Source organism: Stegodyphus dumicola, chromosome 6 (assembly GCF_044657685.1).
Source record: "Stegodyphus dumicola isolate Sdum_Otavi_A_Nest chromosome 6, ASM4465768v1".
Lineage (NCBI taxonomy): Eukaryota > Metazoa > Arthropoda > Arachnida > Araneae > Eresidae > Stegodyphus > Stegodyphus dumicola.
Genome location: NC_140773.1, coordinates 105,621,346 through 105,639,973, shown reverse-complemented (window position 1 = coordinate 105,639,973; position 18,628 = coordinate 105,621,346). Strand labels below are relative to the sequence as shown.

The 18,628-nt window shown below is 32.7% G+C and overlaps 2 non-coding genes across 2 annotated transcripts; both read right to left on the bottom strand.

The window, feature by feature from the left end:
- Positions 1-5,748: 5,748 nt before the first annotated feature.
- Positions 5,749-5,820, bottom strand: TRNAD-GUC (transfer RNA aspartic acid (anticodon GUC)). Its single transcript has one exon. It is a non-coding gene; the product is annotated as a tRNA-Asp (tRNA).
- Positions 5,821-5,829: 9 nt separating this feature from the next.
- On the bottom strand, positions 5,830-5,902 carry TRNAF-GAA (transfer RNA phenylalanine (anticodon GAA)). The gene has a single exon. It is a non-coding gene; the product is annotated as a tRNA-Phe (tRNA).
- Between the last annotated feature and the right edge of the window lie 12,726 nt (positions 5,903-18,628).

Sequence of the window (18,628 nt, the reverse complement as noted above, 5' to 3'; positions counted from 1 at the left end):
TGCTTGGTATTCGGACAGCCGTAAAGGAAGATCTACAGTCATCTTGTGCTGAACTGGTGTACGGCACAACTCTCAAGCTGCCTAGTGATATGATAACGTCATCTAAGATATCTCCGTATGACACACAATTTATCACGAATCTTCGGCATAGAATGCAACAGTTGAATCCAATAGCAACATCTGCACATTGCCAAGAAAAATGTTACGTAAGTGCTACCTTAAAGTCGTGTACGCATGTATACTTACGTGTCGATCGAGTAAAGCCACCTCTGTGCCAACCATATACAGGTCCGCATAAAGTTCTTTCTAGAACGGACAAAACTTTCACAATTGATATTAACGGTCTGAAATCTACTGTGTCTATAGACCGTGTGAAACCAGCCTATTTGCTTTCGGACTCTAATTTGCCTGAACTAAAAACAAATAAAGACTTAAAGACAGTTCAGCAGAATAAATCTGCAAACGAACTCTCTAAGACACAAACTGTCACCAGATCGGGAAGACATGTTCACTTCCCTAAGAAACTTGCTTCTTACATAACAATTTAAAACATTTTTTTTAAATTCATATCTTAACATATTTCTTGTTATTTCATGTTTATTATATGTGTCAATACCTTGTTATATATTGAATTTCATTTTGATCTTTTCTAATTTTATATTCTAATTTTGTAATCATGTAAAAATACCCGACAGTTCGGATACTCTGAGATAATTTCATAACCTATGTCGTTCCTTTGAATAGCCATTAAAGGAACTGGGGGGAAACTCTGTGGTGATGGCGATAAGGAGCGCGCCTTGCGCCCATCACCATAGGTGTTTTTAACGTTGTGAGGATTTCATTGTTTATAAATATTAAATATTAGTCTAAAAATATGTAAAATAATGCTTTTAAATATCAGCCTAAAAAAATATGTAAAATGATGCTTTTTGGTAACGCAAATTAGTATAATATTCAACAGTACAATTCTTTATAGATATTGCATCACATTTTGTATTTGTTCTGGAAATGTTAATGTTAGTCGAAATCAGTGTAAATACAATTAATTAATTAAAATTTAGTGAAAAGTTTTTAAATAAATTTGAATTGTCGTTAAATTTCGTGATTGACACTGCAACTATTCAATAGTTTTGCCTTTTCTTCCGCAATAACATTATTACACTGCTTCTGATCCTTAAAATCTTTCTATGCCCTTTTTGAAATATACGTTTTCTTTAATAAAATATAAATACTTAATTATAATAGTTACTATGCAAATACATGAAAATTCGAAATTTTAATCACCTGAAAAATTAAGTTTTTCAGATATATATGCATCAAATATGTGCAAGCAATTTATATATATGAATTATGACTCGCTTGTCTCTATATTGTGGCTCGCATTGAAGCAAACAACAGTTTCATTTCTCAAATAGAACTTAAAAAAGAAATTGCATGTTTTTACTTTAACAAATCCATTTGTTATTATTATTATTATTATACGCATAAAATGTTTAAACAGTTTCAAACTGAGCGTCGTATGCTAATACTACTACTAGAATTTTCTATTGGAGACATTTCTACTACAACTTTTTATTGGATCTGCCAATAATTTCAATGAAAGGTACGCAGATGCACGTAAGTCTGACCACCGTTAGGAAAAACAAGACTGTCTGCAGAATTTCGTATCCCATTTCAGCTTTTCCCACTTCAGGCTTTCTGGAAGTGGCCAAAAAATTCATTCCATTTTAGGCTTTCCCCCTCTTTTACAGATGATGTGGGTGAGAACATAAAAAAATTGTCATTTCAACCTTTCTTTCATATGGAAGAATTCATTTTTTTAAATAAAAATCTAAAAATTTATAAAAAAATATAACTATAAAAAAGCACGATATAGTTTAATATTGCACATATCAGACTGATTACATTGACTCCGCGTTAAATCTGCTCTGTTTGTTGGCTACTGAGGCGAGAAAACTGTTTGTAAAAATACAGAAATGAAAGTCTTATATTTTAAATACTTTGAAAAAAAAATTGCGTGAAAAACGAAAACCAAAAGAAGGGGGGGAGCTCTTTGAGAGTTGGACGGAAAATATTTATATCAGCCGGAATAAAAGTACATATCCCCTATCTGAATATTAGGTAGTAATTATGTGTGGAAAATTGGCCATACGAAATTCTTTTCCCTACGCATGGCTCAACATTCTCCTGCGACATAAAACGCATATTTTTCAAAAATTATCAAATAAAATGAGGAATCTGTTTCATTAAAAACTGTGATAGATTTTCAAGAGTGTCTTTAGATTTAAGCTTTAGATTTAATACTAGCCGCGTCTTCTAAATATTCTCATCTCTCGTTTTCATTTAAATTGTAGAATTCTCAAAATATTTTGTCCGTGACTCTTCTTTAGAAATCGACATGGCCATATCTCAAAATAAGAACACTGAATCGTAACCAGATAAAATTTTCCTGTTTACTATATTAAGTATCACTACGAGTGATATTAATGTTATACCTAACTATTGTCTAAGCATAATATATGACGAAAAGCATATTTCACAGTTTCGATTGTTTCCATTTTCAAGTTTAGAATTGAATTTAAATGGAAAGACCGAAAAGTGAACTACCTGTCCCGTATAAAAAGGTTGAAATAATATGATTTTTAAAACCCCTCATCTGGGAAAGCGTGAAATGGGACATAACTCCTTCACATGCCTCACTCTGACTTTGAGTATCGCCCCGACTCCTCTCTTCATCCCAACATACTGTTATCGCTTTTTTTTCCTAGCCATAAATACTTTTATCGTTTTTACAGACTTTAATGTGAGAAGATATGCTATATTTCATGATACGCTTTACAAATTTGTGAAATACACACGCATAAGGCTTCGACCCAGGAACTCTTTTAACAGTATCTAAGAAAAACAAGACGTATCAATATCGAATTCTTATCCAGGGATAAATAGAAAGGGCTAGTTCATTCCTTTGTTTGACTCCTCGCAGACACGAGCCTATGGGGGAACTTAACCGGCAGTATTCTGACGTCACTGTGATGCCACCATGAACCTTATAAGAAAGGTCCTCTTATAGGCTCTTATAAGGTCCATGGTGTCAGCATGACTACGTCATCACTTCTCACTTTCTGCTTGAGGGAGAAAAGTTCTATGAGCTAGTAATATTCTTATCAAAGACCGCTTAATGTGATCGCTGTTAATCGGATATTTATCGAATTGCCGAAGAGCCGCCTTTTAACATAAGAAAATATGGAAAATACTTCGCTTAATATGATTAGCAATTCGGGTAATATGATTAAAATATTACAGAATGAATTTTTTAAACTAAAAGTAAAGTAGCCAAATAAAGTCATGACGGATAAATGTCGCCAAGGTAAAGGATTAAACCATCAAACAGCTTGTTTCGATTTGAAATTAATCCCCCACACCCCAAAAAAACTTATTTTGGCTTAGTGTTTGAATAACTGCATAGATTTCCGGGCGGTCAAACACCGGTTCCTCTTATTCAGGAAAAGGGGGGGGGGAATTTCGCAGAATTATTTCTCTGTTTTCTTTGTTTCAAGAGTTTTTTTTTTTTTTTTTTCCTTAATTTTACATTACCAAGTTCTCTTTCAACAAAGTATTTCCTTATTTCCTCCAAATATTAAAATTAGGGGTCATCGGTCAAATAATTTATTATAAAGTTATGAACAGTTCATAAACAAACTTTGAAAGTACCTATTTGTATGTTTCTCGTTATATTTATATTAAATTAAATAAATTCGATTGCTGTTTTGAAGGATATTTTTTCTCTTCGTTTAATGTTATCATTCGGTTAATCTTGCCAAAATAGCCAAGGAAAAACAGGATTGCATTAACCGACGCTCGCTATAACTAATTGATTTAGGTCAAAGTCTGATCGCCATATATTAATCCACGTTTGTTGCCCAGAAAATCGGAATTATTATATTTATGCAAAAATTATTTTAAGTTTTCAATTTATGTTAAAATATATTTCGCATTTAGGATTTCGCCTCGCGTCATCCTGTCTTATTTGTTTCCAGAGATGCTATGTTGAAAACGAAGAAAAATCGTTGGTTCCTTTTTTATATATTTTTATTACTGCGTTATTTTCCCTCGAATATATAACTGTTTTATAATTAATTGACTGACAGTAATAATAGGGGAGCGGGAAAACCAGAAGAAAATGCTACATTTTCTAATTGAAAATAAAGAGAGAAGTACTTAATAAAAGAGTTCTAAATTTTTATAAGGTAAGAATGTATTTTCTTCACTAGAAAGCAAGATGAAAAAGAATTATTAAATAACTGTATCAATTAAAAAGTGAAAAATCATTGTTAATTTACTTCACACGTTCCTTACTAACCAAAAATTATTTCTTACTTTTTAAAATATAAAAGTATAGCTGACGCTCTCGGAAAAAGTATCGAAGGCCTACGGAAAAACATCAGAAACTGTGAAACAATTAAAAAATTACTTAAATTAAATAAAGTGTAAAGGGGGAAATAAAAATTAATAATTGGAATTAAACAATAAACAACAAGTGTAAAGGGAGAAACAAAAATGAATTAGAAATTTAAAAAATTAAATTTAGGTAATATGTAATTAAATAATTAAATGAAATTAATGATAAGTAAATAAAAAATTAAAGTGCATAATCATCTTGTTTGGGACTCCGGCTGAATTGAAATCCCTTTTGTTACAGCATCTGAATATTTCTGAATTCCACTGCATAGTTCCTAGTGGCGTGAAATTAGTCCACCCCTGATATGTATATATCATATAATAAAACTTTACATTTCTTAGTCCACACTTAGTAACAAAGTCATCCAAGAAGGCATCCCTCCCTTTAGGCAGACAGCCTTAGTTGTCTTTGCCATAATCAACTAAACCAAGGTTTCTTAAACTGCGGGTCGCAACCCCCAGGGGGTCGCCAAAAATGTTAGCAGTTTTGATATTTTTTTTAACTTATTATAATAATTTTACAATTACCAAAAATTTTTACACAATTTATCTGAAAATAGATAAAGATAACAACAATACAGACAAAGAAAAAAACGAAAACGTTTCGACGCATTCTTTTTATAATATATACTATAAACGTTCATTTTCTTTGCTGTGCACGTGACGCTGCCATTTCGTCTGTTACTTATTTAAAATTTTCACATTGTTCTATGTCTTAAAATTAAAGCTAATGACCTAAAACTGCAACAGTATATTGCAGTACAAGTGAAAAAAAATTGAGTTTCACTCACGCGTGTGTCGGATTTACGCAATACTTATGGGGTCCCACAAAATTTTTGTAAACATTATTGGGTCCTGGGGGTCGCGAAAAAATCTCAGTGATGAAAAGGGGTCGCGACTGAAAAAAGTTTAAGAAACCCTGAACTAAACCAAACCATGAATATTTAATAAACATAAAGCATTTTTCAATGTGTAAAATAAGTAAATAAAATACATTCCTCTCTTCCCCGACGCGTTTTTTTCACATTTAATTCTGACTTTGTGTTTATTTATCTCTATTTTGCATCATAACTTAAATTTCTGTGTTGAATATAATTAGTATACATAAAAATACATTTACTCCCTTGAAAGAAATAGATTAAAGGTACATCATGTCACGAATTCAAAATGAAATTTTAATAAACCTAAATTTGTTACTGAATGAATAAAATTTCCCGTTTGATTATATCAAATACTGCTTACTAAATTACAAATTAAAAATTGATTCCTAAAAAGTAAACAAAGACTGCTCTCCCCGGCGGGGAATCGAACCCCGGTCTCCCGCGTGACAGGCGGGGATACTGACCACTATACTACCGAGGAACAGGTACTTGCCGAAACCCGGGATCGAACCAGGGACCTTTAGATCTTCAGTCTAACGCTCTCCCAACTGAGCTATTTCGGCACATGAAAAATTGCTACCTTGGTGTACATACAGAAAAAGAGTAATAAATAAGCACTTTATTGTGATGAATTTTATCACGGGCAGCTAACGTTTTCATAAAATAGCCAACTATATATAATATACATGCAAAGGAAATGTACATTTTTATAATATATGTACCGTAAAAAATTATTGATTAGATATATTTATACAATAAAGACTTTAGAACTCGGATATTTTTTTTTTCACTGCTTTTGTTTAATTACTAAAGTCTGATGGGTTACCATCGATAATGTACATATAAGAAGCGGTTTACATTTTTTAATCCCATTTCACTACTGGCTAACTAAACATAATCACAGAGGAGAAAAAAATTCAGAATTATTCAGCACATAAAAACTTAATTATACCTCGTACCACATTTATAATTTTCTTACTGAACTAACTGTTGTTATATGTTTTTCGGCGAAGGAAAATATTTTATTTACTTCCTTTAATTTTTCCACTACATAAAGCAATTTCAATAATAAATACCTTCGATAAAGTTTGGATATATGAAATGTTATTATGAATTCATTTCTGTCTGTATTAATTAGACTAAAAACAGAAATATTTCCTCAATAGTAATATTTTAAAAAACATTCTTTCTTAAAATTTCTAGGAAAATTAAAAGAAGGTGAAAAATTAAGTCTATTTTCTATATTAAATTATTTCAAAGATACACTTATTCTAGAATGAATATGAGTATATACTCTTCTAAAAACAGTACATAGAATACAGTTTTTATTCATACGAGAAATTTTCATATTTTTTTAAATCGGTATAATATACATGCACAATTCTTTTAAAGCCTTATAAAATTATTGTACATTTTATGTAAAGGATTAAAAATTCAGACTTGAAATAGTACTACTTGAGGCCACTAGATGACGCCACAAACTATGCAACATTCACAAAAATAAAGTCTAATAGTAGCAATATGAGCTGACATTTTTTCATTGTTATTATTACGATTAAAAAGTTTTTAAAATGTACTTTAATTTTAAAATGACATCTCACTTTTGATTCTTGAATTTTCAGAAACCGTCTTGTATGAGATTTTTTATTATCACTGTTTTAAATATTATTTGCTTGATCACAACTAAAAAATTCAAGCTTATGACATGCGTCCAGCTAAGGGGCATCCGCGGGCGCCTTCTGAAGTTCGCCAAATTTTGTCAAAAACTTTAATAATAAAATATGCATTTTCTTCACATTTCGAAAAAAAATCTGACAGGTCTCTTTTCTTTTTGTCGTCATATATTAACTTTTTGGGGGGGAAAGGGGGCGAAGTAGCATATTAAATGTAAGTTCAAAGTTCAATTTAGTAAATTACAATTTCAGATTAGCGTTAATCTTGAAGAAACGATATATACAGACGGAACTCGGATCTCTTTTCTTTAGAACAGGGTTTCTTAAACTGTGAGTCGCGACCTGCAGCAGAGAGGAGCCAAAAGTTTTAGCAGCTTAAATATTTCTTTGACTTAGTATAATAATTTTACAATTACCAAATATTTTTACACAATGTATCTGAAAATAGATAAACATAAGACAATACAGACAAAGAAAAAAAAAACGAAAGCGTTTCGATGCATTCTTTTTATAATATAAACGTTCATTTTCTTTGCTTTGCACGTGACGCTGTCATTTCGTCTGTTACTTATTTAAAATTTTCCCATTGTTCTATGTCAAAAATTAGAAATTAATGACCTAATACTGCAATAGTATATTACTGTACAAGTGAAAAAATTGACAGTTTCACTCACGCGTGTGTCGGATTTGGCGCAATACTTATGGGGTCCCACAAAATTTTTGTAAATATTATGGGGTCCTGGGGGTCGCGAAAAAATATCAGTGGTAAAAAGGGGTCGCGACTGAAAAAAGTTTAAGAAACCCTATTTTAGACCGACTAGTAGTTGAAAGACGCAGCGGACGCAGATGATCTCCCTGCGTTACCTCGTGTCGATCTCGCTACCTCTGCTCAGGTGAATTTGGACATAAACTTTATTACAGGTTCTCTGACTGCTAATACCAGTGGACCTAGTCCAAATTATGAATGTGTGATTGCAGACTGGGGTTCTGCTTGTGATCTAGATAATTTTGACTATGTAGTTGCACAAGCTAAAATTGCTAAACTAAAACATCAACGCGATGTTGTGAAAAGTAAGAAACTCTGCGCGAAAGATAGGCTAAAAGGGACTGTACTGAACCGGATAATTTCACGCTGGGATTTCTTGATGGAAAGCTGTTCAACAGGCAAACAACAACAGTTAAAGCTGTTCAACAGACAAATCTCCGAATTAGAAGGAACCCACCAGCGGCCGAACGGTAACGCCGCTGAACACTGGTAGTTCGGTCCGAGGTTCGAATCTCGCGAACAGTTGCATGGGTGTTTTCGTGGTTAAAAAGTCCACCACGAAGGCATCCCTCCCTTAAAGGCAGATAGCCCTCAATTGCTTTGCCGTAATCGCATAAACCAACCGAATTAGAAGGTAAGTGCAATTTATACCTAGCAGGTCGTTCCAAATTAACCTCTGATAGCTGTAATGATGGTAAGTGTTAAGCCTAATTCTGTCACACGTGGTTCAGAACCCGGCAACACATCTACGAGAAAACGTAATATAAGTGACTCTGATCTTTCTGAAAATGATAATATGTTTAAGAAACCTAATAAAACTTCTAGAGCTCCTAAAGCTAAGCCTGAATTTTGTGCAGCTACATCTAATTAATTTGAAGTATTAAGTCCTACAAATAATATTGATAACAGTGTAACTCCAGATTGTGATAGCAATTCTCAGTCTGAAAATAATAAAGTAGCTAATTCAAACTCAAATAATTCATCTAATAATATTAGTAATATAAATGTAAATGCTAATAGTTCTCAACAGCAGCCCCCTACTGTAGTTCAACGTGTAATTCAGTGGCGTAAATAAGTGTGTGCAAGGAATGCCATCGCATACGGGCCCGAAGGCTTAGGGGCCCTTGAATGTCCTGCTGAACTACATTTACATGTTTAAACTTAAAACGGATTCTATAATAGAATCCATCTTCTTTTAAGTTTTTAAAGCTCCCTACCTATATTACGATGATAGGGGACCCTTGGAAGCAGATGAAAGTTGAATTCAGTGTTGCACACTCCCGAACTTCAACTAAAAGCACAACAAAAAAGCTATATGCTTTCGTTTTGATTCCCTCTTAGTGATACCCGGAGCCAGGCTGTTGCTTGTCTGTTGTGAGAAAAAGTTCTGAATATTTTGAGGTGTAATGATGTAGTGCAAGGTGTAAGATAGCTTCGGAAATATTTCGAAATTCTTAAAATGTTTTCGTGTATTTCAGAGAAAGTTTAAAAAGATGGAGTATTTTCTCTGATATTACTCTCAAAATTCTAAATCCTACAAGGTGGGCTGGATGATTATTTACATCTAATATCTTACAAGATCTTCACACTCGTACAGCCTTAAAAAGTTGGAGAATGTTATGTCCTTCTTTTATTCCTGATAGTCCAAGACGCTATGCAGTTGCGGCTTTCTCTCTGACTACAGGACATGATTACCTTGCCGCCCACCTGTACCGCATAGGCATTTCAAGTGATACTATCTATTTGCCCACTTTTGTGATTCTGGCGAAGAAATGGAAAGAGAGCTATTGCTCCAATGTGAGACTCTTCGTGGTCTTACAGAAAAGTCATGATACTGTTAGGCGAGGGCTCTCTAAGGTGTCTTTTTGTATAGCTCTTTGCCTAGCCACTGGAAAAAAAGAAAATTTAACATCTTGAAAGCATTAAATTAAATTACATTAAAATCAAAGAAAACACAAGAAAAAGTCATAGCGAATGGGTTAAAAAAATGGAATCTTTCGAATTTTTATTAACATATTTTATCGACAAATTCTTATCTTTTACTAATGCACCCTCTTAAGTATTACAAAGAAAATCAATCAACTTGAATAAAGCTCATCAATATCTAGAAAACGTTTCTATCAATATGCAAGATATGAGAAACAAGTTTGAAGATATTATGAAAGAAGCTGAGTTTATTGCGAATAAATGGAGCACAGAATTTGAAAATGAAAGAAAAATAAGAACAAAAAAAATTTGGATGAGTTATGTGAGGCTAACAGGTTTGAAAATTCTGAAATAACTTTTAAAGAAACAGTTTTTTATGCTGCTGTTAATATTTTAATTACTATGTTAAAATGACAAAAATTGCAATGACATTTTCCTTTCCTGAAACCCAAAGCTCTGTCATCATTAACAAATGCGAAAATTATTAATAATTTTTAATAATTAATTAAATACGGAAAACATATAAAGAAGACTTTGATAATACACTGGAAGTACTACAACTGCTGTTATTTATAAATACTTTCGGAACAGGAATCCATTAAAGATTTAATTAAATTAGTAATCGTAAAATATTACGACATGGCAAGCAGTTATTCACAAGTGTGCAATTTATTCATATTTCTTCAATTACGAGTATATATCATTACCTGTAACCACAGCCACGAGTGAGAGATCATTTTCAAAACTGAAACTAATAAAAACATATTTGAGAAACACTATGACACAGGATCTGTTATCGAAACTATCACTATTGAGCTTCGAAGCTAAGATGGCTGAGAAAAGAGACGTCCGGTTAATGTATAAGTAATTTTGCGGAAATAAAGCTTTGGAGCCGCAAATTTTTATAAAGAAGGGCTTTTGTCTTTATGATAAATTGTGGCCACCAGTGTTATAATTACACTTAATTATGAAAAAACATTAGAGGAGAAGAGCAGTGCGAACGGATAAAAATTAAAAAGAGAGCTGGAAAGAAATATACCGTACATATTTTTAGAAAAATTATGAATTCAAGCAGTTTAGTATACCAAAAATCTTTTTAAAAGGAGAGGAAAAAAAATCTTTACCATACATATTTTCTACAAAAATTGTATGTTCAAATAGTTTTCTTTATGAAATATATAATAAATATGTTTTATATTTAACAAATGTATCTTTTACATTATAAAAGTTCCTTTTATTACTTGTATATAATTGCATTAATCATATTCTTAAGATGAGTAAATCACAGAGCACTATATATTTGTGTAGTTAATTTTAATTTCTTTTTTAAACGTTTATCTCTTATGTTGTGTGTCAGTTTAAAACATAACTAGTTATTTATTAGTTTGCTAAATTACGCGAAAAAACTTAGATTGGCGCAGATTTTATATAAAAACTCAAAATATATTTGTATGTAAAATCTACTGGATTTTATTTAAAAATCTCCGCAAATCCAGGCTTTCTTCCTTTTAATGCTATTCCTTACACCATTTACGTTCCTTTTTTTAAATAGACTTATTTATTTATTATCAGTATGTACCTCAGTGAAAGGGGAGAAAAATCTGTCTCTCACATTCACACGCAGGCACATAAAAAATCTTAGATAATCTGATTAAAATCATCTGAAGTTAAATATTACTCCCAGGCTGAAGTAAATTTGCAATTTTCAATTTTTTTAGAACACAGTAAATTTGAGGGGGGGCCGAGAAAATGTTTTGCATAATGGGCCTAAGAGTTGTAATTACTCCCATAATAGTTAGGCCAGAGGCAAACGTTAAGTTTAATGATTTTGCTAGGAACTAAGCCGCTAAACTACCTGATGTTAAGTTTCTATTCCTTCTGAGTGGTTAAATTTTAAAGGTTTTACCCCGCACTGATAATGATCATAGGACTCTGAGTAAATACTTTCTTGAAAACGGAATCGATTATTGTGTAGTCAATTTTAGGCACGAAAAGCCTGTTAAGCTGCTACTGAGAGGTCTACCTTCTGATATGGAGGTCTCCGAAATCAAAGATGAGTTAGTTAAGCAAGGATTGAAGGTTCACAAATTCATAGTGCAGCTGACAAAAAAACAGGACTCGGGCTCATATGCCTTCAAGAACAGTTATTTAAAAATGAAGTAATCGATCAAATCCAAAAACTGACTGACCTGTGTCTATTTTCTGTTATGGTGGAAAAAAATGTTTCGAAATTCCAAGTTCCGCAGTGCTTTAACTGCCAGAAATGGCACCACTCCTCGAAGAATTGCCATGTTTTCCCACGATGCGTGAAATGCTCTGGACATCATAAGACTCAGGACTGCGATAAAAGACGCTTAGACGTCCCCAAGTGCTGCACCTGCGGAAAAGAGGGTCACCCAGCCTCGTATAGGGGTTGTTAAAAATTTCCTGGCCTTAAAGAGACCTAAAACGCCCTCCTCTAATTGCCGCAATGGTGTGAGTTATGCTCAGGCTTTAAAATCAGGTAGTGAAGAACAAAATGTCAATTCCTCTTCGGAACCTGTTGCTATGGGCTCAAATTTCTCTACAAATCTCACCAACGGTAGAAATGGCATGAACTCCAGTAGTTTGCCAAATGGCACTAATTTTACTGAATTATTGGAACTAATAAAAATTCTATCTGCATTTCAAAGAGTATTTGGAACTAACTTACACAAGGTCACACAAATTTTTAAAAGTAAACTGCCTGTGAAGCAGGCTGCAAATGACTAAATCTAATATCTTCTACTCTGTTAGTAGATCTCTCAAAAATTAATTCTATAATGCATTTATATTTTTTTAAAAGTGTAATTTTCTGTATTTAAATGTTAATATTTAACTTTTAAACTTTTGGTACCATCTCTGGCTTTGGTTAAGACTGCTGGGTATTTTTGTACTCCTTAATTTTTGCTTCCTCCTAAGTTAAAGTCTACTCCTCATCTGACTCCCATTTCTAGCCTAATTTGAGCGTCGCCACTGGTATAGCCTGAAACATTTCATCGACGACTTTTTCCACTTCCTACACTGTTCTTGATCGACGTGATGTTTACTTCGGAAACTCTATAATTGCTTTTCCCTACGACTTTTTCAACGTAATATTCTCGCTCTTCTATGCTCAGACACATTACCAGGTCGAAAATTGTCAACATTGTTAGCTCGGCATAGCGCTGCCGCACGGGTCCTAATGTTGGCGAACTGCGTTCGCCTCAGTCGACTAGTAGTTGAATGGCGAAAGTCCCGAAAAAATGGCTGTCGGCTTTACTACATTCTCGGTTACTGAAATGTCTTTAGTCTTTCTTCGTGAGCTTTCCAGTATTTTCTTCGCGTTCAAGTCTATGGTTGTTCATTTGATTTAAATTTTAAATTAATGCACCGTAATTTGAGTTACGCACGAAGTTACATTAAGCGCAAAAGTTTTATTTTTATTTCAAGTTATTGTTAGAAGAATTTAGTACCTTTTCTGCATAATGAAACGCGAAAACCTCGATCAGACAAGGGTCAAAATTTTAAAATTGACGAGCTAAGCCTAATTGGCAGCCTCAGCCAATCATTTAGCCATTCTACCATCCGTATTCTGGAAAACGATTTGATTTATTTGATTACAGCAAAGCACCCGAGAGCTATCTGCCTAAGGCGAGGGATGTCATCGTGGAGGACTTTCTAAGGGAAACTGGCTTGCGTACACGATACACACGAGAAAAACCACGGAAACACCTATGCAGCCAGCCAGTTTGTGGGATTCGAACCTCTGACCGAGCTATCAGTGTTCAGCAATTTTGCCGCTCGGCCGTTGGTGGACCCTTTTGAGAAACTATCCTGCAGCAAGAACGCCACCTGAAAGGTAAAACTGAAGTTACTTCTTAAGAGAACTGAATTAGTTTATATAAGGGTCCTTCAGACATTTTGAATTATTAATTTATTTTTAATGCTTCTGAAGTTTTCAAATTATTTTATTTTTCTCAAGCTGAGTCATATTTCTTTTATAATAAATTATAAAAAAAATTCTTATAAAGAATTCATGGTTATCTTAACTTTTTTTGTAACAGCGCTAGAGAATTACTTATTCAAACGCCTTAATGCTACGCCGTTTATCAGTGATGCACATATATCAGTGATTGTGACTGTATGCTAACATAACAAAAGAATAAATTAAAGAACTAAATTCCAAAACAACCAACAATAAGCAACACGATTTCATTACAAATTTAGATTTCTTGGGCCTTTCCACATCAATAAAAATCTTTCGGTCTCGGTTAATGTTCTAAAATGTAATCCATCTTTACCATTATCTTTCCCAAAGTTTGTTTTTTATTGGCTTTTTGCTCATTTTCGCGTTTCAAAACATGGTTATAGAGCTTCGTTCTATATCATCTCGCTATAGCATTCTCTATATTTTCTGTTATTCTGTTATATTTCTCTTCACAACGAAATAAGAAGGCTCTAGTTTAACTTTGAAAACATTGCCTTGCAATTTTATTATGTCACGCAGATTCTTATTGCTTGATTGCTTCGATAATTTATGTTCTCAAGAATTTTCCTATTGCAGATCGCCGAAATTTCTATTACAGCCATTAATCGCTGAAATGCGTTTCCTTTTATTTCTGCATGAAACTTGCACAAAATATTATTTTTTATAAACTTTATGAACGTACACAAAAAAGTTCCATTAGTATGAGTTCTTTTAGTTTGTCTTTAGGACAAAAATGTTATTGCCTTTACCTTACAAAATGTACAACTCCTTTTGCTAAAACTTATTTAGTTTCATGTAAAGCACAAGCCACATATTTAGTCTAGAAATTTAAATTCATGCCCTGATTTTATAAAGACAGAAACGATAATAAAATCTAATAAATCGAAAGATGGAAAGATTCTGGCATCTAATAAATCAAAGAATTTTTATAAATTTTTTTGTCTGAATAGAATATTGCGAATATATTTGGTACTTAAAAATTTCAAACGTTATACATTCGAAAACCATGCAAAAAATTCTATAGATGGCAGCACTGAAATTTGAAAATAAATTTTCAATTCTGAAACCAGAAGTGTGCACCTCCTCTGATAGATGGCAGCACTGAATACACTAGTAAATTACTGTGAACGAAATTTTAACACACGACGAAATGATGACTGCACTCTTAAAACTGAGTTTTCTTACCATTACACAATAAAGGAATTTATAATTGCAGTAATAAGCTTTCGATGCATGTATTAATATGTTGATTTAAGCAGTACAGCAAACTATTTTATAAGAAGTATGTTAGAATAAGAGAAAAAAAAACATAAAAAATCTGAAATGTTTCAAATTTTAAATTACGTCCAAAGAGCGTTTCTTAACATTTTGTGTGTTACCTTTCTTTATTAAATATCATGTTCCTCTCACTTAAACCATAAGATCCAGTACAACAGCAATATCGCAAAATAGTTTTAAAACGAGCATATCTTTAGAATTTCCGATACAGAGACTCACGCGCTGGAGATAAAAATGTTTTTTCTGCACAACGTTGCCATTGCTCGCTTTGAAATCCTTGAGTTTGTTAATCAAAAATTCGTCAAAGTTTTAAAAAATAGGAAATCGATCATAAAACAAATTTCAAATTTCAAATTTCAAATTTGGTCTTCCACATGCTCATATTCGTTGGAGGATTACGTTATTCAAAATTCGATGACTCTATGTACCGTTATTTTATGACAATGTGAGAAATATACATACATTTACGCAGATTTTCATTATTTAATTTCTTCAAATATAATGCAGGACTCTAACATTTTATGGCAACAGTTTGAAAAGTGAACCGACATTTATCCGTCCGACGCAAAATGCCAAAACGAAAGTAATAGTCCTTCGGGACTCAAGTCCCTTTGGACTAAAAATGCCCTCACGATTTAAAAAACATTTATGTTAACAATGCTAATTGCTAATTTGAAGGAAGGTTTTTTTTAATGTAACAGACAATTATGTACATTTACAGACTTCACTTTTTGTATTAAGCTCAATAAATCTTAAAGGGTCAAAAATAACTCCTGTATGACTGATAACTCCTGTATGACTGATAACTCCTGATTACCAATTTTAATTGTTACAAGAAAAACCGAATAACAGCTAGAAAATTTTACTAAAAATTATTTAGAACTTGTTGCTTTGATAAAAAAAAAAAAAAATGGAATTGCGCAAATTTTTCTAAGAGTTCTAAATCCAAATCAGTATCCCTAGTTTTTGTTCACTTTCTATCAATATTATCTTTATAAATAATAAATTGTTTTCTTTAGAAAAAGGGATTAAAAATATTTCGTAAATAATACTGAAATATTTCGTAGCAGATTAAATTCTAGAATTTTCTAGTTTCTTGTGGTATTAAACGTACTTATTATTTTTGTTTACAGTATTCCTGTCAGTTGTGATAGTTTTGATTCGAAACTCTCTTTTTTATGAGAGAGGACAAGCAATATTCTTCCTCTCTTTTTACGACATCAGTTATTTTATTTCAGAGTCAATATTATTCTAAGGCCACAAATTTGGTTTTCTTTGTATACCTTTAGCGTCATCTACTGCCTTTTCGAGGCAATCATGATTATAATGCACTTATGCATGATTCAGATTGGTGAACTCACAGAGTAAGTTAAATAGAATGACCATAAAGCTAGACAGAAGTAGAAAATGTAGATTCAAATTCATTTTAGGTCATTTTATAAAACACAATGAATGTCTTATAAAATGACCACCTTCAGTTCCAAATGTTTCGAAATGTATTAGAGAAGTACGTTCAATGCTTATATTTCTAAACGTTCTCAGAAACAATAATGTCACTTTCAGAGATTGTAGTCTTAGGATCACATGTTCTCAGAAATGTTAATCTCTTTCAGATGTAATCGTCTTAGGGAGATGGATTCTATAATTGCAATAATATATAACGAAGTTCACAGTACTTCGTTATTGCAACCTCACTGCAAAAATAAGTTCAATATTTAGCAATAATTAAGCTTGCAATGAAAGTTTTTTTAAATGAATTTATAAATTAATAAAACTAAAAGATTTTGACTCTTAGAAAAAATAATAGGACATTACAACTTCACTGAAATATTAAAATATTGCTAAAATAACAGAACATTACTACTTCACGAAAATGTTAAAACATTACTGAAATATTAAAAGCGCGTTTATGAATTCTGTGACTTTATGATCTGCTCTAGTTGACAACTCTACATGAGGATTTTAAGTAACTTTGGCAGAATGACAACGAGTGTAGCGCTTTCCTGAATTCAAAAGTAATTATTATATTTTTCTCTTTATTTTGCTTCTTATTTTCTCCTGCTTCAAACAGATAATTTTAAAGCTTTCGGGTTTCTTATATTCTCTATTGTCCTTCACAGGAAAGCTTTTCAAACTTTATTCCTTTAATTACGATTATCGTGAGAGTTTATTACTATCGTTTACTTAGTTCATGTCTTGGTTCTAGCGTAGGAAAGGGGGCCTTTTGATTTGGCGCCAAATATCGAACCTGATACTTTTTTTCTGGTAGCACAGAAAATGTTTCCCCATAATTTACGGACCGAGAATTACAGGATTTGTAATCTGTGTATCACAGACTACAAATCACGTACTTTTTAATTATTTGAAATTTAATTGCCATTAATCGAATTTTGCTTTTCATTAACTGGCTAATTCTGATTAAACGTTGCCCCTTCACTTCCACAAAGAGTTATGTCTAGCAAGATAAATACTCTTTTTTTTTTTTTTTTTTTTTTTTTTTTTTTCATGATTTAGAGCGAAAGGGTAACAAAGCTATAACTGATTGGTCTACAAATGAAGGTTTAATTATGTCGCTATCAATTTCAAGTTAGTAGGAAAGATATGCGTCTGATCGAGCTTAACGATCATGGCTATGAGTGGGTTTGTCGCGAGAAGGATGCCCGAAAACGGCGCTCATACCAACACCATTTAGGGCATGTGGAGGCACAAAATGTGCGAGTTTAGCAAGACTTCGGCAGACGTATGAGTTAGACTTCGGCAGATGTATGACATTTTGCATTCCTTCTTTGCGGAGTTTATGTGGCGTGGCCATTACCTGAATCAGTAGAACGATGACCAATTCCGGGACTACATGATTTGCATCGTGTATTTGCAGCAGTCATTCGACGCTGACGGTTAGACATAAGCAAGAACACACCAGGAAAGTACTTTTGCTGTTTCTGTAGCATACGTTTTTGGCGTTGTTTTGGATGATAGGCATATTGATTCTTAACTCTATTGTTGGCGCCATAAAAACCTCCAAAAATATCAAGGGACACCCGATTTAAACTTTTACTAATATCTTTTCTGAATTCTCTATTTTCGAGTATATACACGTTGAAAAGATCTTTCATACTGCATCCTTCCTCTACTGCTAAGAATTCTTGTAGTTACTGATCTCAAAAACTAAAATTTGTTTCATAAATATTCATGTTACAGTCCTTAGGCAACTCTGAAGTCCAACCTGATTTATGAAGCTAATGTTATGCACTGGATCGATGCATATGTTCGTTGGCTTGTGGCGGTAAAAAAAGTCTAACCACCACAAACATTTCATTCGCAAAATTCACGAACCTTATTTGGAGACGATCACAAAGGGTAATCATTTACATCTCCTCAGACAAATATACAACATTTCTCAAAACTTTTATAAAATCATATTTTTCAATAAACAAGTGTTTAATATTTTTTTAGTATACTTTCTCTATGGTGCTTCGCTGAAATTACTATAAAAATAACTCTCTTGCTCTCGCTAAATATTAATCACGCAACTCTAACCAAAACCAAAAAACATCATTCTTATATTTTTTGAAAGAAAGGAAAAGTAAGGACCTGTTGCCATTATTATATATTATATTCACTGTGATATGCAATTAAAATTACACGATTGTGTATATAC